Genomic DNA, 26,327 nt, shown 5'->3' with positions numbered 1-26,327 from the left:
GAAAACAAGTGTAAGAACATATCAAAAGATCATCTAAGTCAAGAAATCCTTAAAAGGGTGGAACTAGGGTTTTGGCTAAGTGAAGTATTTCAACTCAAGGCCTGTTGAATCATCATTTAAGGTATGTTTCATGACTATACCACGTGATTCAAGGTATTGGAAGTCTTAGATACTTAAAATGTAGAAGAACATAGGAATGAGTCATTATTGAGTGAATAGTGACATAAATGAATGATAGTGGAATTGAATCATGAATGTTGAAGGGTTGTGAGTACAAATACGATATAAATGATGTTTATAACGTGAAACAAGTAGTAAATGCACGAAAGCACTAAGGTGAGCTATAGGGAGAAATATGGGAAAATTGGAGGAAAATGGTGGATTTTGCTAATGGTGCATAAATGATGATTTTGATTGCGATATTGCGAATAGCATTGTGAATGTTGGGGGTAGATATAGAACATGGGAAAAGTAGTATAAACGAAGGAAGTACTACCCAAATTTTCCTGGAACTAGCGATCCGTTCTTGTAGTTAATTAACTAATGTAATACGAATTCTCTCATGAAGGTGACGACGTGGTATCGAGGAGAATAAGTGGACAACAACTTAGCTAAACGGCACGGTATGTGAGGCTAGTCCTTTCATTCCAATGGCATGAATCTTATAGTCCGAATTACCATCTGTCCATGAGCTCCTACATTCCAAAAAGTTAAATGCCTATATGAGATGTTATACGATATGATGATGCTAGGATGCTGATGATGTTAGTCCTTGCCTACACTCACCTTATGTACTAGTCCTTTCAAGGTGAGGCAGAATGTCCGTAATTGCTCCATAAATTAATCGGGGGGGGGGGGGGGGGGGGGGTCACCACCTTACGTCACCCCGATAGAGTAAAGTTGTTCTCAAACCTTACGCATGTGCTACGATAAGATAAGTATTTTACAATGAGTACATTATTATGATTATTTTATGATAAGCATGGCATGAGCATTGCATACCGGGCCTAGTTGGCCGGGCAGACACCGCTTCGGCGGGCGGCGATACAGATACACCACGACCTTCGGGCGTGGGCAGACACCACTAGTGGGCGGCATGAGATGGTACCCCGGACGCAGGAGGCCTGGACGCGGGCTTATATTATTTATTATCACACCGTTCCGACATGGGCGGCAGCTTGCATATGATGCATACATGTTACGATGATAAGTATGAGTAAGACAACATGCATTATTCCATTTAATTATCGGTCAGATCCATATGCTTTGTATTGATGCTCTCATTATATTATTGATGCCTTTCTTCATTATTCATGCCTCTCATACTCAGTACAATATTCATACTGACGTCCTTTCTTTGGACGCTGTGTTCATGCCCACAGGTAGACCGGGAGGCGAGCTTGATCCAGATACTTAGAAGCTGTCAGCGGTGGAGAGCACCCCATTGTTCGGAGGTGCTTATGATTTCTCTTTGGTAGATATGTATATATATTTTGGGCACGACGGAGTCTTGTTCCGTCTATGTATTCATTATGACAGTAGAGGCTCGTAGATACGTAGTGTGGGTCAGGTGGTCTCAAAAGATGCTATTATTATGTATATATTATTTTGATGGCCGAGAGACATATGTATATAAAGTACTTACGTTTTGATACAAATTATGTTTCCTATACTTTCATGCGTAAAACTGGAAAAAAAATCATTAAATGAGTAAAATGAGTAGTAGAGTGAGTGGTGCTCGGTATCTAGCTCCGGGTACCCGTCGTGGCCCCTAGTTGGGTCGTGACAGTACAACTCAGTTATATCTTGTTAGTGAATATGTGGACACCGCAGGCCCATTACGTATATACGTATGCATTATTTTATATTCATAGTTGGCCTTCTTGGCCTTATTTTGCCGTTTGATACATAGAGGATGAGAGTTATCAGTTGGTTCACTCGGTTTCCGTAAGGTGTCGGGTGCCAATCACGCCTCACCAAGGTTGGGGTGTGACCAACAACAACTCATAAGCTCAACAACTTCAATGGAACCCTAGGAATAACTTTCTCTTCACTAGCTCGGGTTTACGGGGCTCGGATCTTGCTAAAACTCCTCTAATTTGATGGGAAAAGTAGAGAGGAAATAAGTTAGGGTTTTCTTTGGTTGGGGAATGAAAAATGAGGAAATATAACCTGAGGGATATATATATATATATAAATGGGACAAAACAGTCCCAGCGACTGCGGGGTGACTAGAGGGTCGACGATCGTCGACTGGCTCCGTCGTTCTGCCACCTGAGAATTCAGAGGCTGCGGTGTGTTGACGGCATGGAATCACGCCTTGTCAACACGTCGACGGCCTGTCAAAGTGGACTGGTGTCTAGCCAGTTCCCTGAGTCGTTCCAACTTGCGTCGATTCGATTTGTTTTACTTCTAATCCTATCGCATTGCAAGGAACATATACTTATACTTTGGTATACACGAGGTAAGGTACTTAATATCTCGAAAACCCAGGTACAAATCTCCCTACTAGGGATATAAACCACTAGGAAGCCATGGAATTTCTTACAACGAAAACGAGAGGCGTAATATTCTCCCCCCCCCCCCCCCCACCCCCCAGAAACATTAGTCCTTGAATGTTCATACAAGTCATGGGTTATAAAAATTTCGTCAAAGTCTCCCCTGTAAATATACCAATCCAACCTGTACATAGCAACCCAAAATAATGCCACACAGGGCCACATACGACCAATCACAAAGCTACACAAAACAATAACAACCATGGTCTCACACGACCAAAATAAAGTAGCCATAAGTAATCACATACCTGAAGCCTGAACCTCCTCGGAAGATGAGAATAGATGTGGATATTTGGTCTTTATATCATTTTCTGCTTCTCATGTCATCTCTTCAACATTATTATTCCTCCAAAGCACTTTAATGGAAGCCACATCCTTAGTTCGTAATCGACGAACTTGTCTGTCTAATATAGCCATTGGGGTCTCCTCGTATGATAATTGCTCAGTCACCTGGATATCATCTATCGGTATAATTCTCGAGGGATCTCCTATACACTTATGGAGCATGGACACATAGAATGCTGGATGTACAGACTTCAGCTCAGAAGGTAGCTCTAACTCATATGCTACCCTATCCACTATGTGAATGATTCTATATGGCCCAATGTATCGAGGGCTCAATTTAGCCTTTTTGCCAATCTCATCACTCCCTTCATAGGCGAGATCTTCAGGAAAACCCAATCGCCTACCTCAAACTCTAGCTTATGCCGCCGATTATCTGCATGGGATTTCTATCGACTTTGTGCCGCGAGTAATCTTTCTTGAATCACTTTCACCTTGTCAACCGCTTGCTGTATTAAATCTAGGCCTACTAGCTGATTCTCTCAAACATCAAACCATCCTATGGGTGATCTACATCTCCGCCTATATAAAGCCTCATAAGGAGCCATCTGGATACTAGTATGGTAACTGTTATTATAAGCAAAATCAATAAGAGGAAAATTATCATCCCAGCTACCTCGAAAGTCAATCACACACGCTCTCAGCATATCCTCAAGTGTCTATATAGTACGCTCAGCTTGTCCATCTATTTGAAGATAGAATGCAGTACTAAGACTCACTTAAGTCCCCGATCCGTTCTGAAAGGATCTCCAGAAGTTAGCTGTGAACTGTGCCCCTCTATCTGAGATAATGGCTGTAGGAACACCATGGACTCATACAATCTCTCTAAGATAGAACTTTACATAATCTTCAGCTGAATAAGTAGTTCTGACAGGTAGGAAGTGGGCTGACTTTGTATGCCTATCAACTATGACCCATATGGAATCATTCTTCCGCGGAGTATGGGGCAAACCCGCAGTGAAATCCATATTAATTACCTCCCTTTTCCATGTCCGAATCTCAATAGCCTACAATAAACCTCCGGGCTTCTGGTGCTCTATCTTGACTTGTTGGCAATTTGGACACTGAGCGACAAACTCCGCTATGTCCCTCTTCATACTATCCCACCAATACACCTCCTTGATATCATGATACATCTTTGTTGTACCCAAGTGAATAGAATAGGGAGAATAGTGGGATTCCCCCATAACCTGCCGACGAAGCCCCGCAACATTAGGAACGCATAATCTGCCTCGACACCTAAGTACTCCAACCTCTGTAATCACAAAAGGTGTATTTTCTTTATGAGGGGCCGTATCTCGGTAATGAACTAGAATAGGATCTTCGTACTGATGTTTTTTTATTTCGGCTGCCAAAGATGACACCGCTGTGTCCTGAACGGTAACTCCTGTATCACCTGAATCTAACAACTGGACTCCAAGGCCAGCTAACTGACAAACTTCACGGACTATATCTTTTTTCTCTAGCTGTATATGTGATAAACTACCCATGGATTTATGACTAAGAGCATCGGCTACTACATTGGGCTTTTCAGTATGGTACAAAATATCAACATCATAATCCTTTAGCAACTCTAGCCATCACCTCTGACTAAAGTTCAGGTCCTTCTGCTTAAAGATGTACTCGATGCTCTTATGGTTGGTATAGATATCAACGTGGACACCGTATAAGTAGTGCCTCCACATTTTCTAGGCATGTATCACTGTAGCTAGCTCAAGATCATGAATTGGATAATTCTTCTCGCGCTTCCTCAGCTGTCTAGAAGCATAAGTAACAATCTTACCATGTTGCATCAATACACATCCCAACCTAATACCTGAAGCATCACAATATATTACATAGCCATCCGTTCCTTCTGGAAGAGTCAAAACAGGTGCTGAGGTCAACTTATCCTTCAATGTCTAAAAATTCCGCTCACATGCATTCGTCCACTGGAACTTAGCTGATTTTTTAGTCAGCTTGGTCAACGGGGCTGAAAGAGAATAAAATTCTTCTACGAACCTCCTATAATATCCTGCCAGGACCAAGAAATTGCGTACTTCTATTGGTGTCATGGGCCTTGGCAAATTCTTCACAGCTTCAATCTTTTTAGTATCCATTCTAATTCCTTCATCTGAAATAGTGTGGCCAAGGAAAGCCACAGAGTTCAGCCAGAACTCGCACTTAGAAAACTTCGCATATAATTCTCTATCTCGAAGAACTCTAAGCACTACACATAGATGATCTGCATGTTCAGCCACTGACGAAGAATAAACCATAATATCATCTATAAATACGATCACGAACAGATCTACGAAGGGCCTAAATACACGATTCATCAAGTCCATGAATACTGTTGGAGCATTTGTTAGCCCGAATGACATAACAAAACTCATAGTGCCCATATCTAGTTCTGAATGCCGCCTTCGGAATGTCCTCCTCCTTCAACCTAACCTGATGATACCCCGATCTCAAGTCTATCTTCAAAAAATTTATGGCACCTTACAGCTGGTCAAATAAATCATCAATTCTCGGAAGTGGATACTTATTCTTTATAGTCACTTTATTCAATTGTCTATAATCAATACACATTCGCAAGGAGCCATCCTTCTTTCTTACAAATAATACCGGCGCTCCCCACAGTGATGTACTTGGCCTAATAAAGCCCTTCTCGAGTAAATTCCTTAGTTGCTCCTTCAATTCTTTCAACTCTGCAGGTGCCATTCTATAAGGAGGAATGGAAATTGGCTGGGTATCTGGTAATAGATCAATAGTAAAATCAATCTCCCGCTCCGGCGGAATGCGTGAAAGCTCATCTGGAAACACCTCTGGGAATTCATTAGCCATAGGAATAGACCGAAGGGTCGGTGACTTTGCTTGCATATTTTGAACCCGAACCAGGTGATAGATATGGCCTTTCTAATCATCTTACTGGCCTTGAGGTAAGAAATAAACTTACCCCTGGGCGAAGCAGCATTACCCGTCCACTCTAAAACTGGCTCGTCTAGAAACTGGAACTGAACCACCTTCGTTCTAAAATTTACGTTAGCATAGCAAGAAGCCGACCAATCTATACCCATAATAACATCAAAATCGATCATATCTAACTCAATCAAATCTGCTATGGTATGGCGATCACAAGCTATGACTACACAACCTCGATACACTTGTCTAGCTATGACTGGATCACCAACTAGCGTAGACACCTCAAAAGGTTTAATCGAATGAGGTTCTATCCCAAACATGCCAGCAACAAATGGAGTAACATATGATAAAGTGGAAACTGGGTCAATCAGTGCGTATACATCATAGGAGGAAACTGATAATATACATGTAACAACATCAGGAGACGACTCACGATCCTTTCTACAAACTAATGCAGAGATGCGGTTCTGAGGACCGCTCGAACGAGATGCTCCACCCATTCCTCTGCTACATCCGGCTGGTATCTGAGAACTGTGCCCTGAAGGGCGTATAGATGAAGAAGAACCAGCTACGGACCCTGCAGGCTGAACAATACCTACACCACGTCTCGACGGATACTCCCTCATCACATGACCTGGCTGGCCACAAGCATAACAAGCATCTGATCCCAATCGACACTGTCCAGAGTGTAATCTACCACATTGAGTACACCGTGGCAAAGGTGGTCTCACCTGGCCTGACTCTGGTCTGTACTGAGAGCCCGAAGCTCTAGAACTCTGGCCCGCTCCGGAATAAGAAGGCCGATCAAATATCCGACCTAGAAACCTGTCACGACCCAACCCCGTGGGCCATGACTAGTGCCCAACCTGGACACTCGTATACGTACCTGTTAGATATAGTCAACTGAAGATAATATCAATATGGAAACTTGCAAAAGAACTCCAAAGGTTCATAACATCATCATATAGACGTATATCCAAATAACCGGTCTCCTAGGGAGTGACAACGGATCAGAACATAATATGATACGCAAGCCGACAAGGCTGCCACATTATATCAACATGATACGCAAGCCGACAAGGCTGCCAATACATATCCTCACCATACGCAAGCCGACAAGGCTGCCATTACAGAAAGAGCATATCCATAGCATATCGTATAGACACTGCTGAACAAACTTATACACAACCCACACATATGTCTACAGACCTCTAAGAATATTAATAGCGAAATATGACGGGACAGGGCCCCGTCGTACCCCTGGATAAACATATATATATACATCAGAAGATCTGTACCAAAAACCTAGGCTCCGGAACAACAGAGCTCTCCAAGACAGCTGACTGGAAATCCTAAGCTGGGGATCACCGAATCGAGTGTCTGTACCTGCGGGCATGAAACACAGCCCCCCGAAGAAAGGGGGTCAGTACGAGATATGTACTGAGTATATAAAGCATGAAATATAGTAAAGCGGATCATAACTGAAATAGGGAGTACAGGAGACAAGTATAAAATCCAGAATACAAAAACACTTGCCTTTTGAAACATAAATCATGCATGTCAATATCATATACCATACCCAGCCCATTATGGGACTCAGTGAATAAAGTCATCATACACCATCCTGGCCGCCATAAACATATCATCATATCATCATATATATGTATACCGTACCCGACCATCTAGTGAGGGACTCGGTGAACAATGCAGTGGAACTGTGCACGATAACATACCCGGCCCGGGACTCGGTGAAAGACATGTTGAGGCATGCACGAGCAGAGTAGTGAGCAACCATATGCAAGTTAAATCATATCTGAGACTCGATAGAAAAATCAAAACGAGCTATCACTCGAAAATCAAGACAATAGTCATATCAACTACCTTTTGAATGTCACTATGGATTATATCAAAATAGAATTTCTGGAATCATATACACGTATCAAGACATAATGAAATAGCTTCGGGAAATCAAGAACATTGGCAATCCTAGTGGCTCTAAGAATAGGAACTTCTTTGGAATCATATACACGTCGTCTGTTTGTTTCATAAAGATCATGCCAAAAAGAAAGAAGGGTTAGCTTTACATACCTTTAACGCTTATTTAAATGTCAAACGTCTACTTCTCGAGCTCGTAGGTCTAAAATTAAGATAACCTAAGCCACAGTTAGATCATCCACATCACTTACTAACCAATCCAAGTAACAATGAAACTTAACGAAATTCGGGCAGCATTTTCCCTGAAAACTTAACAATCCTCGAGATTCCAATTTAGCCAAACATCAATCAAAATACCAACAACAACAACACCACCAATTTCATATCAAACTAGAATTAAATCCATTCTTAAATCACTTCCAAAACCGCCCAACATACATTCGTATACCAATGCTTGTATACACTTCTTTATTTTCGTATATCTATAGTATAACAACAAACACAACAACTACAGACAATCCCACGATATTCCAGCCCACAAAATAATTCATAACAACCACCAAACAGCCTCGAAATATTGTCACAAAACAACCACGAAAATCATATAAAAACAGCCCGGTATACGTTTTGTATATGATATCTTCATACACTTTATTCTCCCAAATTCAAGAACAGAAACTTGTCAATAAACATCAACAATTATTATACATCATAACTCAGCTAATTCCATCCATTTAATCCAACTAAAATAGCCCCCGATCCATAAATCTCAACAAAACAACAAGTGAATTTATAACGCTATTTTCTCCGTTCTAATCCGTTAAAACTCTAAATAAACACTTTAATAACATAAAAGGAATCTTATACATACCTTAGTAGCAGCTCAACCACGAAAATATCCTCCCCCAGGATCAATATTTAGCTTAAAACGACGATGATAACTCGTACTACACTTTATCTTCCGCTGATATCTTACTCTCTCCTGGTGCACGTAGTCTTAACTCGACTCTTCCTTCTTCTATTGTTACTCCTTTAAGACGTATCGTTCACTTCATCTTACCTCTCACGCGTAGACGTCCCTCGTCGATTTATTAGACTTTACAATCCCTGGAGTATTTCATGCCTCTGGTAACCTGTAGACCCTTCGCAGACTCTACGAATAAGACGAAATTTCCCTTGGTGTAACATTATTTTGCTTCAATAACCTTACATTGCTATGTGTTACCGTCCATACTCTGGAATCTTCCGCATTATGTATCACTTCCCGACTTTCTTATTAAACGATTTTAAATGTCACTTTGCTTTTAGCTCTTAATCTCGATCTTTAGAGTTGGCTATCAAGTAGCGCTGGAGTTCCCTCATATGATAACCTTATCTAGCTGCTCTGTGATCTATCTATTATTAATTGGTACAATTCTAAAAGAATTTTTGAATTTGACATATAAATTCAATGTCATCCGGTAACCAGTTTGTTCCAATCGTCTCGCTTGAGCTATTTCACCATTTCCCTTACTCCAACTTGTAACACATTAGGCATATTATCCCGTGCCGTTTCTTTATTTTATTTTATTTTCTTAGCTTTTCTGTCACACATTATGTTGCGATCTTTTCAAGAGCATGCGAAGGTGCTCAAATACCTTAGCGTCGTTTCACTAGTCTTTATGCTTTACTTGCATTTTTCTCTTGTATCTTTCAATCGGTATCGAGGCTCAACTATGGCCATGTCCTTTTTTCCCTCAGTACTAATTCTATCTCGGTAATTTGGCTCACACAATCTTACACCTTTCCTTAATGTACCCAAAATATCATTACCGCATTGCTATTACTGAATCCTTACTCCTCTTATCAAGTACTCACTTGGTCTCATTCTTAACATACAAATATGTGTAGATCGCACAACTATTCTTGTATAACTCGTAGAAAGTACATCCAATCTTAGTCATAGTCTTTCCTTCTCCTTCATTCTGTTTTACATATCTTATTTGTACTAAAACTCACTTGCTGTCTATCTTGTCGTATTCCTTTCCCTTCCTTTATTCACCATTTTATTTTCTCATATCCTACGATAGGATATTTTCTATCCCTTCTTCTTTGCTACTTATAAGTCACAATATCATTAGCAAGCAACCCCATTGCAAACGTCTCAACCTCCAACCCAGTATAGCATTTCTATCCTTTATAATATATCTTAAGTTACTTGTTACCATTTTCTTGTCGTACTCCTTCTTTTTATAAGCACCTACTCTTTAATGTCATATCATTCAAGATCTTTACAAATAATTCTCGGCATTGTCTCTAATGCCCTCTTGAGTTCTATTCGTTTATTGCTGGCTATCAGATCTTACTATCTTGTTTCAGCAAGGGATCTCACTTGAAGTTTGAGTATCCATATTAAATATATTGTAGTGTCAATTTTTTCCATCTATACTTGCTTTGCTTTCACCCGCTTCCCCCCTTTGGGGTTATACTTATACCATTATCTGTTTATATTCCGCTCCATGTCCCTATTTCCAATCTCAAATTCACCCGATCCTTCTTCAAATTCACTCGATATACTGTACCATACTCATGTCTTTCTTTATAATATATAACTTTGACTATCCACCTACGAAACCTTAACAAAATCGTGAAGCGATGAGAACCTTTCCATATATAGTATAAAATCTTATGTGATAATTCGTACTCGAGTAATCCAACCAATGTAGCAACTCATCCAACGCCACATTCCACTTACTCCAATCAATAATTATTTAGTACTTATAATTGTTCCAAATTCTCAATTAGGTAGCGCTTATATCCCGGTGATAAGTATCCAAGGCTCTCTTGTAACATTATCTTTACCCCAACCTATATCATCTATTTCCTTTAATAAATTCACAATACCTCATTTGGTCCTCAGGCTTGCAGTCCTCATCCTTTAAGGATTTCACTCTTTCCGAGGTGAAGTCATATACACGCGATACTCCTTTATGCCTTATGCTCTTTCACCCTTGTTGTGTACCCAACGCTAACTTCTAACTTACTCAAAATCATATCGAATTCGTCTTAATAATGGTCTTATCTTACCACCTTGTCTTTGTACTGCACCTTTAAGTTCGTAGCTATATATTTTCCTTTCTATTTCATACTCGTACTCAATTGATCACGTTTATATTAGGTGTTTCCTTTAGAACTCCTTTTATTTCTCCAGTCTATGTCCATCTTTTATTCTGTGCACGATAAATATCATGCTACCCCTGTATCCTTCGGAAACCACTACTCCTACATAATCCCTTTCTCTTTTTCAAAGTGTATTCCGTTCATCCCTATTTGTTCTTATCGTCCCAATCATTTTCTGGCACTCATTCCACTTCGTTGCTCGTCACTTGATAGTTTAGTCCTTCACTGTTCCGCCACTTATATTACTCGTGTCCTTGGCCATACATGTTATAACCTGTTACTGCACTATTGTCTCGCTCGCTTCCTTCTTATTTCCTTCTTTTAATTAACTCCCTTTTTTTTGTGCTCGCTTTCGTTCCCGTTATCGCATAATCTTTGTTCGTGATTCTTACTATGATTTAATTACTCTCTGTGGAGTAGGCGTACTTAACCTTTCACCCTTTCTGATCAATCTTATCCTTACTGTCTCGCAAGTTGTCTTATCAATATCGTCATATTTGTCGTAATTCTTCGTCCTCTGTACATTTATCTCAATCATACTATTACTCCTTTTAACTGCAAACTCGTCGTAATTTATCCCTACTTATCAGTTCACTCGATACCTCAATAAAACATTCTGTTAAGATTTGCCACCTTTTTCTACATCATCCCTTAGTGTCACAAGCTCTTTCCAATTTATCCTAGCATTTCATCAACAACACATGAAATACATGATCTAGGACAACCCACAAGTTTGAGTTTTACTTCTACAAATTCCATCTCCAATTAGTTGATTAAGAACTAATTAACTCAAGGACATAAATATATGATGAAATGTTACCTCAAGAACACAAGAACGCTCCAACTCCAAAATTACGTCACCATGAAGCATCTTCCTAAACCACCACAAGAAGAAGAACTAGAATTCGACAAGCACCACGGGATTCTAATGCTTGATTCACATAGTTTACTTCCAGATTTATTCTTGGGTCATGAACGAACTATTTAGTTCATAAACTACTTGTTGTATGCTTTGTACTCTTCAAATGAAAGTGAAACTTAATTGTGGACATTTTTGCTCTTCAACATGAGCCTCTTCTAAGGTGACATGTGGCTGGAAAGTATCCTGGTCCATTCAAATGAATTCCAAACTTTGCTGCTCATATATGCTTCTTCGAAATAAAATTTCCCAAATAAGAATGATGCCTCTTACGGATGACATGGAGGGTATCTCTTAAAGCTTTAATCCAACATGATAAATTTACCCTATCGATATCGATCTTATACTTACTATTACTCTCAATTCAATAGTTAACTTTATTTCTCGAAGTCAGTCTTACAACTTAGTCAAATCCTATTATTACTATTGACATAGCTTTTCAGGACATATTAAAAACTTATATCTCATCCTCTTTTTATTTTTAGGAAAATTTTGGCAGAGTTTCCTCTGTATTTCTTACTATCCCAGAACCTGCACGCAGGAAATACCAACAATGCCTCACAGGGCCAACATATATATGTATGTATCATATCATATAATGGCCACACAGGGCTCCCAATTTCAAGTAAAAATATAAAGATGTCGAAACTTACCTCACATATCACACCTCGAGACGTACCTGATCCTTTAATGATCTATCCTGTTATACCTTTCTATCTACCTTCCTTTTCATTGTTCAACTTTACATTTCAATCTTACTTCAATATTCTTGCCTTATCCGACATGCATCTTCTGCACCGTTGCTTACCTGTGTACTTTGTAACTTCCAATATCATCAGTCACTTTCTTCTGTCGATGCCATTCTTCAGCTGAAATCAATGGTTAGTATAAGGAATTTCATTTCCAATGGCTGGGATCTATCGCACGATCTTTGATATGAAAGAAAGGTAACATCCTAAATGTCCTGTAGCTTCCTGTTTATAGATGTGGTGCACAACACACCGATAAACAAGACTCTACTAGACACGGTCTGTAGACACTCCGAGGATGAACTGCTCTGATACCACTTTTGTCACGACCCAACCCCGTGGGCCATGATTAGTGCCCGACCTGGACACTCGTATACGTACCTGTTAGATATAGTCAACTGAAGCTAAAATCAATATGGAAACTTGCAAAAGAACTCCAAAGGTTCAAAACATCATCATATATACGTATATCCAAATAACCGGTCTCCTAGGGAGTCACAACTGATCAGAACATAATATGATACGCGAGCCGACAAGGCTGCCACAATATATCAACATGATACGCAAGCCGACAAGGCTGCCAATACATATCCTCACCATACGCAAGCCGACAAGGCTGCCATTACAGAAAGAGCATATCCATAGCACATCGTATAGACACCGCTGAACAAACTTATACACAACCCACACATATGTCTACAGACCTCTAAGAATATTGATAGTGAAATATGACGGGACAGGGCCTCGTCGTACCCCTGGATAAACATATATATACATCAGAAGATCTGTACCAAAAACCTAGGCTCCGGAACAACGGAGCTCTCCAAGACAGCTGACTGGCAATTCGAAGTTGGGGATCACCGAATCGAGTGTCTGTACCTGCGGGCATGAAACGCAGCCCCCCGAAGAAAGGGGGTCAGTACGAGATATGTACTGAGTATATAAAGCATGAAATACAGTAAAGAGGATCATAACTGAAATATAGGGAGTACAGGAGACAAGTATAACATCCAGAATACCAAAACACTTGCCTTTTGAAACACAAATCATGCATGTCAATAACATATATCATACTCAGCCCATTATGGGACTCGGTGAATAAAGTCATCATATACCATCCTGGCCACCATAAACATATCATCACATATATATATACCATACTCGGCCCTCTAGTGACTGAGTCAGTGAACAATGCAGTGAAACTGTGCACGATAACATACCCGGCCCGGGACTCGGTGAAATACATGTTGAGGCATGTACGATCAGAGTAGTGAGCAACCATATGCAAGTTAAATCATATTTGAGACGCGATAGAATAATCAAAACGAGCAATCTCTCGAAAATCAAAACAATAGTCATATCAAGTACCTTTTGAATGTCACTATGTATTATATCAAAATAGAACTTCTGGAATCATATACACGTATCAAGACATAATGAAATAGCTTCGGGAAATCAAGAACATTGGTTATCCTAGTACCTCTAAGAATAGGAACTTCTTTGGAATCATATACACGTCGTCTGTTTGTTTCATAAAGATCATGCCAAAAAGAAAGAAGGGTTAGCTTTACATACCTTTAACGCTTATTTAAATATCAAACGTCTACTTCTCGAGCTCGTAGGTTTAAAATTAAGATAACCTAAGCCACAGTTAGATCATCCACATCACTTACTAACCAATCCAAGTACGAATGAAACTTAACGAAATTCGGGCAGCATTTCCCCTGAAAACTTAACAATCCTCGAGATTCCAATTTATCCAAACATCAATCAAAATACCAACAACAACAACACCACCAATTTCATATCAAACTAGAATTAAATCCATTCTTAAATCACTTCCAAAACAGCCCAACATACATTCGTATACCAATGCTTGTATACACTTCTTTATTTTTGTATATCTATAGTATAACAACAAACACAACAACAACAACAACAACTACAGACAATCCCACGATATTCCAGCCCACAAAACAATTCATAACAACCACCAAAAAACCTCAAAATATTGTCACAAAACAACCACGAAAATCATATAAAAATAGCCCGGTATACGCTTTATATATGACATCTTCATACACTTTGTTCTCCCAAATTCAAGAACAGCAACTTGTCAACAACATCAACAATTATTATACATCAAAACTCAGCTAATTTCAACCATTTAATCCAACTAAAACAGCCCCCGATCCATAAATCTCAACAAAACAACAAGCGAATTTATAACGCTATTTTCTCCGTTCTAATCTATTAAAACTCTAAATAAACACATTAATAACATAAAAGGAATCTTATACATACCTTACCAGTAGATCAACCACGAAAATATCCTCCCCCAGGATCAATATTTATCTTATTACGACGATGATAACTCGTACTACACTTTATCCTTCACGAGCCTCGGGATTCGGGGCCTCGAACTTGATCGATTCTCCACTTTCTCTCTCTAACTCTACTCTCTCTCTCTCAAATATTCTGGATTTTTCTGGTGTAAAAATGAGGCTAAAGGCTGAAAATTTCCCTTAAATAGCAAGGGAAATGGGCCTGACCCGACTTGGAATCGGGTTGGGCCCATTTCACTGCCCAGCTTGACCTTTCTGCCTTAAAACGTCCATAACTCTTTATCCCGATGTTACATACAGGGCCACGACATTTGGTTGGAAATATAATTCAATTATCTACAACTTTCATTTTAAGAGTTTTCCCAAATTCCCAAATAATGATGGGGTTATGGTCTCCCGAAGTTAGATCACCCGAAAACGTAACTTAAAAATATCTTTTTGGAGGGCTTACACTTGGATTTGGCTCAAGGGTCCTTCTTGAGTTGTGTTTAACTTCACATATATTGTCCATATAAGTTATCATATGTCCTTTATAAAAATCCCATCATGTGGGCCCCACCTCAGCTTACGGTTACGAGGGCTATATATCTTTTAACGTATTATTCCAATCATATTGTACGAATTCCAAATATCATACTCATGCTACTACAGTAGAATTTCATTCTTTATACTTGTGATATTTTCTCCCCCTCGAGCTCACATTAAGCCATATGTAGCCTTAGTAACACGAAATTTTCTGGGGTGTAACATCCTTCCCCCCTTTCGAACATTCGCCCTCGAATGTTAAACTAATTCTGCACTTCCAATACTTCCTTAAACGTTCTTTTACTGAATTATGCCCTTCACATGCCTCCTTCATTGGTCGATCCCTTCAGTTTATTATAATGCATTCCAGATCTCTAAGTAACCATTCCTATAATATTATTCTTGCTTTTGCCTCTCGATGTGATAATTCCACGCCGTTGTCTTTACTCTCCTTTTCATTTCGCAGTTGGTTGACGATTGTATTGCGAGCTCTTCCGCTGAAATCTTACTCTCTCCTGGTGCACGTAGTCTTAACTCGACTCTTCCTTCTTCTATAGTTACTCCTTTAAGACGTATCGTTCACTTCATCTTACCTCTCACGCGTAGACGTCCCTCGTCGATTTATTAGACTTTACAATCCCTGGAGTATTTCATGCCTCTGGTAACCAGTAGACCCTTCGCAGACTCTACGAATAAGACGAAATTTCCCTTGGTGTAACATTATTTTGCTTCAATAACCTTACATTGCTCTGTGTTACCGTCCATACTCTGGAATCTTCCGCATCATGTATCACTTCTCGACTTTCTTATTAAACGATTTTAACGGTCACTTTGCTTTTAGCTCTTAATCTCGATCTTTAGAGTTGGCTATCAAGTAGCGTTGGAGTTCCCTCATATGATAACCTTATCTAGCTGCTCTGTGATTTGTCTATTATTAATTGGTACAATTCTAAAAGAATTTTTGAATTTGACATATAAATTCAATGTCATCGAGTAACGAGTTTGTTCCAATCGTCTCGCTTGAGCTATTTCACCATTTCCCTTACTCCAACTTGTAACACTTTAGGCATATTATCCCGTGCCCTTTCTTTATTTTATTTTATTTTATTTTCTTAGCTTTACTGTCACACATTATGTTGCGATCTTTTCAAGAGCATGCGAAGGTGCTCAAATACTGTAGCGTCGTTTCACTAGTCTTTATGCTTTACTTGCATTTTTCTTTTGTACCATTCAATCGGTATCGGGGCTCAACTATGGCCATGTCCTATTTTCCCTCAGTACTAATTCTATCTCGGTAATTTGGCTCAAACCATCTTACACCTTTCCTTAATGTACCCAAAATATCATTACCGCATTGCTATTACTGAATCCTTACTCCTCTTATCAAGTACTCACTTGGTCTCATTCTTAACATACAAATATGCGTAGATCGCACAACTATTCATATATAACTCGTACAAAGTACATCCAATCTTAGTCATAGTCTTTCCTTCTCCTTCATTCTGCTTTACATATCTTATTTGTACTAAAACTCACTTGCTGTCTATCTTATCGTATTCCTTTCCCTTCATTTATTCACAATTTGATTTTCTCATATCCTACGATAGGAGATTTTCTGTCCCTTCTTCTTTGCTACTTATAAGTCAAAATATCATTAGCAAGCAACCCCATTGCAAATGTCTCAACCTCCAACCCAGTATACCATTTCTATCCTTTTTAATATCTCTTAAGTTACTTGTTACCATTTTCTTGTCGTACTCCTTCTTTTTATAAGTACCCACTCTTTAATGTCATATCATTCAAGATCTTTCCAAATAATTCTCGGCATTGTCTCTAATGCCCTCCTGACTTCTATTCGTTTATTGCTGGCTATCAGATCTTACTAGCTTGTTTCAGCAAGGGATCTCACTTGAGGTTTGAGTATCCATATTAAATATATTGTAGTGTCAATTGTTTCCATCTATACTTGCTTTGCTTTCACCCGCTTCCCCCCTTTGGGGTTGTACTTATAAGATTATCTGTTTATATTCCGCTCCATGTCCCTATTTCCAATCTCAAATTCACCCGATCCTTCTTCCAATTCACTCGATATACTGTACCATACTCATGTCTTTCTTTATAATATATAACTTTGACTATCCACCTACGAAACCTTAACAAAATCGTGAAGCGATGAGAACCTTTCCATATATAGTATAAAATCTTATGTGATAATTCGTACTCGAGTAATCCAACCAATGTAGCAACTCATCCAAGGCCACATTCCACTTACTCCAATCAATAATTATTTAGTACTTATAATTGTTCCAAATTCTCAATTAGGTAGCACTTATATCCCGGTGATAAGTATCCAAGGCTCTCTTGTAACATTATCTTTACCCCAACCTATATCATCTATTTCCTTTAATAAATTCACAATACCTCATTTGTTCCTCAGGCTTGCAGTCCTCATCCTTTAAGGATTTCACTCTTTCCGAGGTGAAGTCATATACACGCGATACTCCTTTATGCCTTATGCTCTTTCACCCTTGTTGTGTACCCAACGCTAACTTCTAACTTACTCAAAATCATATCGAATTGGTCTTAATAATGGTCTTATCTTACCACCTTGTCGTCGTACTGCACCTTTAAGTTCGTAGCTATATATTTTCCTTTCTATTTCATACTCGTACTCAATTGATCACGTTTATATTAGGTGTTTCCTTTAGAACTCCTTTTATTTCTCCAGTCTATGTCCATCTTTTATTCTGTGCACGAGGAATCTCATGCTACCCCTGTATCCTTCGGAAACCACTACTCCTGCATAATCCCTTTCTCTTTTTCAAAGTGTATTCCGTTCATCCCTATTTGTTCTTATTGTCCCAATCATTTTCTGGCACTCATTCCGCTTCGTTGCTCATCTCTTTATAGTTTAGTCCTTCACTATTCCGCCACTTATATTACTCGTGTCCTTGGCCATACATGTTATAACCTATTACTGCACTATTGTCTCGCTCGCTTCCTTCTTATTTCCTTCTTTTAATTAACTCCCTTTTTTTGTGCTCGCTTTCGTTCCCGTTATCGCATATTTTTGTTCGCGATTCTTACTATGATTTAATTACTCTCTGTGGAGTAGGCGTACTTAACCTTTCACCCTTTCTGATCAATCTTATCCTTACTGTCTCGCAAGCTGTCTTATCAATATCGTCATATTTGTCGTAATTCTTCGTCCTCTGTACATTTATCTCAATCATACTATTACTCCTTTTAACTGCAAACTTGTCGTAATTTATCCCTACTTATCAGTTCACTCGATACCTCAATAAAATGTTCTGTTAAGATTTGCCACCTTTTTCTACATCATCCCTTAGTGTCACAAGCTCATTCCAATTTATCCTAGCATTTCATCAACAATGCATGAAACACATGATCTAGGACAGCCCACAAGTTTGAGTTTTCCTTCTACAAATACCATCTCCAATTAGTTGATTAAGAACTAATAAACTCAAGGACATAAATATATGATGAAATGTTACCTCAAGAACACAAGAACGCTCCAACTCCAAAATTACATCACCATGAAGCATCTTCCTAAACCACCACAAGAAGAAGAACTAGAATCCGACAAGCACCACGGGACTTCTAATGCTTGATTCACATAGTTTACTTCCAGATTTATTCTTGGGTCATGAACGAACTATTTAGTTCATAAACTACTTGTTGTATGCTTTGTACTCTTCAAATGAAAGTGAAACTTAATTGTGGACATTTTTGCTCTTCAACATGATCCTCTTCTAAGGTGACATGTGGCTGGAAAGTATCCTGGTCCATTCAAATGAATTCCAAACTATGCTGCTCATATATGCTTCTTCGAAATAAAATTTCCCAAATAAGAATGATGCCTCTTACGGATGACATAGAGGGTATCTCTTAAAGCTTTAATCCAACATGATAAATTTACCCTATCGATATCGATCTCATACTTACTATTACTATCAATTCAATAGTTAACTTTATTTCTCGAAGTCAGTCTTACAACTTAGTCAAATCCTATTATTACTGTTGACATAGCTTTTCAGGACATATTACAAACTTACATCTCATCCTCTTTTTATTTTTAGGAAAATTTTGGCAGAGTTTCCTCTGTATTTCTTACTATCCCAGAACCTGCACGCAGGAAATACCAACAATGCCTCACAGGGCCAACATATACGTATGTATCATATCATATAATGGCCACACAGGGCTCCCAATTTCAAGTAAAAGTATAAAGATGTCGAAACATACCTCACATATCACACCTCGAGACGTACCTAACCCTTTAATGATCTATCCTGTTATACCTTTCTATCTACCTTCCTTTTCATTCTTCAACTTTACATTTCTCGAAAATCAAGACAATAGTCATATCAAGTACCTTTTGAATGTCACTATGGATTATATCAAAATAGATCTTCTGGAATCATATACACGTATCAAGACATAATGAAATAGCTTCGGTAAATCAAGAACATTGGCCATCCTAGTGGCTCTAAGAATAGGAACTTCTTTGGAATCATATACACGTCGTCTGTTTGTTTCATAAAGATCATGCCAAAAAGAAAGAAGGGTTAGCTTTACATACCTTTAACGCTTATTTAAATGTAAAATGTCTACTTCTCAAGCTCGTAGGTCTAAAATTAAGATAACATAAGCCACAGTTAGATCATCCACATCACTTACTAACCAATCCAAGTACGAATGAAACTTAACGAAATTCGGTCAGCATTTCCCCTGAAAACTTAACAATCCTCGAGATTCCAATTTAGCCAAACATCAATCAAAATACCAACAACAACAACACCACCAATTTCATATCAAACTAGAATTAAATCCATTCTTAAATCACTTCCAAAACAGCCCAACATACATTTGTATACCAATGCTTGTATACACTTCTTTATTTTCGTATATCTATAGTATAAGAACAAACACAACAACAACAACAACTACAGCCAATCCCACGATATTCCAGCCCACAAAATAATTCATAACAACCACCAAACAGCCCTAAAATATTGTCACAAAGCAGCCACGAAAATCATATAAAAACAGTCCGGTATATGCTTTGTATATGATATCTTCATACACTTTATTCTCCCAAATTCAAGAACAGCAACTTGTCAACAACATCAACAAGTTTATACATCAAAACTCAGCTAATTCCAACCATTTAATCCAACTAAAACAGCCCCCGATCCATAAATCTCAACAAAACAACAAGCGAATTTATAACGCTATTTTCTCCATTCTAATCCGTTAAAACTCTAAATAAACACTTTAATAACATAAAAGGAATCTTATACATACCTTAGCAGCAGCTCAACCACGAAAATATCCTCCCCCAGGATCAATATTTAGCTTAAAACGACGATGATAATTCGTACTACACTTTATCCTTCACGAGCCTCGGGATTCGGGGCCTCGAACTTGATCGATTCTCCACTTTCTCTCTCTAACTCTACTCTCTCTCTATCTCAATTATTCTGGATTTTTCTGGTGTAAAAATGAGGCTAAAGGCTGAAAATTTCCCTTAAATAGCAAGGGAAATGGGCCTAACCCGACTTGGAATCGGGTTGGGCCCATTTCACTGCCCAGCTTGACCTTTCTGCCTTAAAACGTCCATAACTCTTTATCCCGATGTCACATACAGGCCCACGACATATGGTTGGAAATATAATTCAATTATCTACAACTTTAATTTTAAGAGGTTTCCCAAATTCCCAAATAATGATGGGGTTATGGTCTCCCGTAGTCAGATCACCCGAAAACGTAACTTAAAAACATCTTTTTTGAGGGCTTACACTTGGATTTGGCTCAAGGGTCCTTCTTGAGTTGTGTTTAAATTCACATATATTTTCCATATAAGTTATCATATGTCCTTTATAAAAATCCCATCATGTGGGCCCCACCTCAGCTTACGGTTACGAGGGCTATATATCTTTTAACGTATTATTCCAATCATATTGTACGAATTCCAAATATCATACTCATGCTACTACAGTAGAATTTCATTCTTTATACTTGTGATATTTTCTCCCCCTTGAGCTCACATTAAGCCGTCTGTAGCCTTAGTAACACGAAATTTTCTGGGGTGTAACAAAACCGCTGAGGCGCACTCGCTGCTGAATGAGATGGGTATCAGGAATACTGCTGTCTTTGTCCCCCTCTAAACTTACCAGCAATAGCTAAAGATCTAGCCCTCTTACTATGGCCTCGGTCACACTTACGCTCTGTCCTCCGCTGACGCTTACGATCTTCTGAGTCCTGTGCATATGCCTGTATACGCGAAATATCCATACTTGGCTGCAACACAGCTATCATATGCTCATCAATCAAATGCGGCCCTAGATCGACCACGAAACGGTGAACTCGATCCTCCCTCTCAGCCACCATAGCTGGGGCATATCTAGCCAATGAATCAAAGTGCACACTGTACTCTTGAACACTCATGCTGCCCTGCTGAATATGTAAAAACCTATCTGCTCAAGCTCGCCGAACCTCTGGCGGCAAATAATGATGAATAAAAGCATCTAAAAACTCTTGCCAAACGGCTGGAGGAGCATGCTCTCCCCTAGATAGCTCCCACGCCTGGTACCACTGCACTGTAATATCACGGAGCCTATAAGAAGCCAACTCGATCGACTCAACCTCATTAGCATGCATGACCCTCAGAGTCCGCTGCATGCAATCAATAAAGTCTTGGGGGTCCATTTCTATCTCAACAAGGAGAACTCTGGGGGATCTAAACCAAGAAAATTCCTAACCCTCGCACTACTAGCTTGGTCTGCCTGATCAACACCAACTCCCTGACGCTGAGCCTGAGCGGCTACCAATATGGTCAACAACTGTATAGCATCTTGCATATCCTGACCCGGTGCATCTGGCTGAGGGACTGGAGGCACTGGGGCAGGTGCTGGAGGCGGGGTATGCAAAGTCTGAGATGAGGTCTCACTCTGAGACTCACCCTGAGCCCTAGTAGTCCGCTGAGTACGGCTAGTAGCCTTATCGGTCACGCCCTTTCCCTTCTGGGTAGCTGTAGCTTTCTTTTGAGGCATCGGTGAAATCTGAACAAATTATTAGAAGGTGAACTCTTAACACACGGCTCTATCGTACGATCTAAGAGAGAAAGAATGACAACATCCTAAATGTCCAGTAGCCTCCTGTCTATAAGTGTGGTGCACAACACACCCATAAACAAGACTCTACTAGACACGATTTGTAGACAACCCTAGGACGGAACTGCTCTGATACCACTTCTGTCATGACTCAAACCGATGAGTCGTGACGAGTGCCTGACCTCTACTATCCAGGCACCCCTATACTCGTACCTGGATCTCACTGATTGACCGGGGTGGCCCATATAAGACTTATAACTAAATTATACTGACTCTTGCAAGAACAACATCAAGAACTCACAACAACCTATATATATATATATATATATATATATATATATATATATATATATATATATATATATATATATATATATATACACGACTAGGGGCCATGACGGGTACCCGGAGCTGACTACCGAGCCCCACTCATTATATTAGTCATCATATCAAACCTGAACATGCACAATCTCAAAGGCAACATATACATATATATTTACATATAAGCTCTCATGGCTACAAAAATGGTATACAAGAATATACACCGATATATCCATAAGACATCATCTACTCACGTATCCGTATCTAAGAGCCTCTACTAGAGTACTGTGACATAAGGACGAGACAGGACCCTGTCATACCCAAATATATACACAAAACAATATCACTATAAGTAGCACCTCCGGAGTAGTGGAATGCTCCTGTGAATCCGCTGACAAGCTCCTACGGGTCTGCACCGTCTCCCTGTCTACCTGTGGGCATGAACACAATGTCCAAAAGAAAAGGACGTCAGTACAAAAAATGTAATGAGTATGTAAGGCATGAATAATACTAGCACAACAAAGAAATAAAGAAACATGAGACAAAGATATTACCTGCTTAACCTTTAAAGGAAAACACATACTATGCTTATCAAATATACTATCATCGTTAACCCACGTCCGGGTAACTATCGCACGCCGCCCATTAGTGGTGTCATGTCCGGCCATATAGGAATGGTGTTATCTCAAGAAGCCCGCCTTAGCGGTGTCATGCCCGGCCATCTAGGCACGGTGTTATCTCAAGCCACCTGCCTTAGCAGTGTCATGCCCAGCCATCTAGGCACGGTGTGATCTCATCATCATATACTTATCATAAGACGTGCATAAGAACTCAAGTAAGATCTACAACTTTATCGGGGTGACGTAAGGTCAAGAACCCTCGATTACATTATGGAGTAATCATGATCATCACGCCTCACCTTGAAGGAACTAGCACTATAAGGTGAGGGTATCAACAATGAATAGCATCAAGGAATCATGTCAAGATCATTAGCATCATAATAGCATCATATCATTATCATGGAATGCATCTCATATCTATCTCGTGGGAAAACTGTTAATACTCTTTAACTTTCATCTTTTGGAATGTAAGAAGGTCATGGAAATTACCGATAAGAAATCACCATATATATATATATATATATAAGAATCATGCCTTTGGAAAAGAATGGACTAGCCTCACATACCTTTGTATTTCTTCAACTCTATCGTCTAATTGCGTGCCTCTCAAGCTTGCGATTCTACCTTTAAGGGAATTCGTACTAAGATTAGATAAGTGAAGACATACTTAAGCTTAAGATAGAGAGACTAAGAGCTAACGAAAATTGGGCAATATCCCCATTGTTTCAACCACTTTCTCCCACTATAACAATTCCCAACCATCAACAACAACACCCACAATATCCTAATTAATAACCTCTTTAAGTTAAGCATTATTCAATTCTCACAATTCCCCTTCAAGGGTATCCATAACCATAATTATAATACACCATATTTATTCCTCACATAACATTTCCTCAACGACATTAGCATCATCTATAACGAGATTATATTCATCTCATACTAAGAATCATGATTCACATTAACTTACTACCCAGCATACCATTATTTCCATATTTAAGCTCATATTCCACTTTCTTCCATAATCCAAGTCTTTTAACCACTCAATATTCTAAATAACATGAAATAAACATAATACTCGCCTTAATTACTTAGGAACAAGCCTTGAGTCAATCTACTCCATTAGAATGGAATCCCCCACTTGAATACCAAAGAAATTCTTACTCTCCACAAACCCTAATAGGCTTCCTAGTATATGAATCCCTTAATCTTTGCTTTTGATCTTGTTTTTTTGGTATAGATTTGTTGTAGAAATAGGGGGATGATTTTGGAGAGTTCTAGAGAGATGTAGGATCTGTTTTTGGGAAAATAAGGGAATAAAAATGTGGGATCTTATATTTATAATCAGGGCTGGAAAATTCCAGATTCACGGGTCAACGAGCAGGGTCGATAGTCATCGACGTGTCGACGGTCCGTCGACATGGCCCGTCGAACAACCGCCTGAGATGCCTGATTGCAGAACCCCTATCAATGCAGACACGCTCAAGAGATACTACGTTTAGGATTCCATTTGCTTGTAATCGCATTATTATTTCCTTGTAATCATACCTTTTTCTTGCAATCGTACTTTATAATAGAATAGGAAAAACAAATCGTCTATGTAATGAACTACGCAATGTCCTGACTTCCCCACAGTGGGATACGTAGGCAATCCATGTCGGACCCGGTCACATTATTACTAAAACCAAAACTCAGTTATTTTATTCCGAACTACATTCGACCTGAATTCCTGCTTCGACAGGATACGTAGACCCTTTCAAGCTCGGTCATCATAAAAGAAAATACAAGAAACCCTTAGGAAACCTCAGAGACAATAAGGCAAAAAAATCAACAAGGCCAAGTTTGTAAGGGTCAGTACAAGAATCAGCCAGCATCAACCCTACACTGGGGCAAAATTTTTTAGGGAACCTAAAAAATTCCTATCAGAAACAGTCAACGAGGAAAGAGACAAAGTAAAGCAATAGAATTTTTGAGGACATAACAAGACAAAGCAAGGGTCACTCAGAGCAAATTCTACCAGTGCGAAAGTTAGCAATTATACCTCCGGGAAGAATTGGAAAACCTCGATCGAAAAAAAACACACGTCATGACACACAAAATGAAGAAAACATTTATGCATTTTATAAATTTTTACTTTCAATTTTCAAACAAAATGATAGCATAATTACATCCCCGAAACATCTCTCAAAATATCGAGCCCAAGAGGGTTTAAAGGAGCATCAGGAGGATACACCAGACAGAAGGACAACGACGCAAATCGGCTTCTTTGGAAACTCACAATTTTTCTGTGGATGCAGGTTTTTCTTTTTTACAGGATAGCAGACATGTCACCAACACTCACAGCAAATGAGAAAGGAAAATTCGGCCAAGCGAAGGAGGACTGGAAGGTCACAGCAAAAGATGGGCAGTAGGGACGTATCTGACCATGGGAATCATAAAGCAAATGAGCGTAAAGACAAATCTGACCAAAAGGGTTACAGACAGAGCGAGTAACAAGAATATATCAGACCAAGAGGGTCATAATGAATGAGCATAAAGATACATATACGACCAAAAGGGTCATGACAAGGACAAAAGGGCATATCCGACCACAAGGGTCAACAACCAATACAATGGACGAAAGAAATATTATCCAGCCACAAGGGCCATAACTATCATTTGCATGCCAAGAGGGCCATTCATTCATAAAAACTGCAGAGAGGGCCATTCATATCCAATTGCCAAAAGGGCCATTCATACAAACTACCGAAAGGGCCATTCATATCAAATTGCCAAGAGGGTTATTCATTCAGACAAGCCAAAAGGGGCATTCAT

Source organism: Lycium barbarum, chromosome 12, assembly GCF_019175385.1.
Source record: "Lycium barbarum isolate Lr01 chromosome 12, ASM1917538v2, whole genome shotgun sequence".
NCBI classification, from domain to species: domain Eukaryota; kingdom Viridiplantae; phylum Streptophyta; class Magnoliopsida; order Solanales; family Solanaceae; genus Lycium; species Lycium barbarum.
This window is presented reverse-complemented; position numbering follows the sequence as displayed.